Source organism: Elephantulus edwardii, unplaced genomic scaffold (assembly GCF_000299155.1).
Source record: "Elephantulus edwardii isolate Elephantulus edwardi_28Jun2011 unplaced genomic scaffold, EleEdw1.0 scaffold00228, whole genome shotgun sequence".
NCBI classification, from domain to species: domain Eukaryota; kingdom Metazoa; phylum Chordata; class Mammalia; order Macroscelidea; family Macroscelididae; genus Elephantulus; species Elephantulus edwardii.
The window spans coordinates 3,160,070-3,161,075 of record NW_006399978.1 but is presented as its reverse complement, the minus strand read 5'-3'; positions in this window follow the sequence as shown (position 1 = coordinate 3,161,075).

Here is a 1,006-nt window from a genome sequence, read left to right as displayed (position 1 = left end):
GCACAGGAGAGGAAGACCATGGATCAGATGGATCGATCCAGTAACTAGGGCAATGGGAGTAGGTGTGTTGGAGTCAGTGAGACTGGCTCAGCCTAGGACAGGCTTTAGAGCTGTAATATATATAGAGTCGCTATGAGTCACGGGAAATTTGATGGCACATAACAACAACAACAATCTGTGGTCAACTGATATTTGATGAAGAAACAAAACCTACCCAATGGTAAATGACAACATCGTCAACAAATGATGCTGACAAAACTGGACTGCTACCCAAGGAAGCTGCAACAGGATCCACATCTCACCATACACAAAACCCAATCCAAGGTGGATCAGAGATACAGGAGTAAAGCCCCAAACCATAGAGATAATAAGAGACAACATAGGAGCACACTTAGAAGGCTGAGCCTATAGTATAAAGAGGCTGACAAATACAGCTGGAAATGCACAGCCAGAAGAGGACAAAATTGATGAATTGAACCTTTTAAAGATTAAATCCCTGTGGGCATAAAAATTTTTTTCCCAATAGGGTGAAAAAGAAAACCTACTGACTGGGAAAAAATATTTGGCAATCCCATCTCAGAAAAAGGGCTTCAAAACAAAAGTTTACAGAATCCTATGGGGCCTCTACAAGAAAACGACTGATAACCCAATTACAAAATGAGCGAAAGACTGGGAACACTTCACAGAGGAAGACATTCAAATAGCCAAGAGACACATAATAGAAATGTTCAAAATCACTGGGAATAACAGAGATGCAAATAAAAATCGGGATGGGTGTGTCAGAGGCAATGAGATTGGCACAGAATAGAGCAGGGTTTAGGGCTGTTGTACAAAGGGTCGCTATGAGTCGCAAACGCCTCGACGGCACATAACAACAACAACAACAACATCTTACCCCAGTAGAAGTTGTTGTTGTTGTTATGTGCTGTTGAGTCGTTTGCGACTCATAGCGACCCTATGTACAACAGCCTTAAACCCTGCTCTATCCTGTGTCAATTGCGTTGCC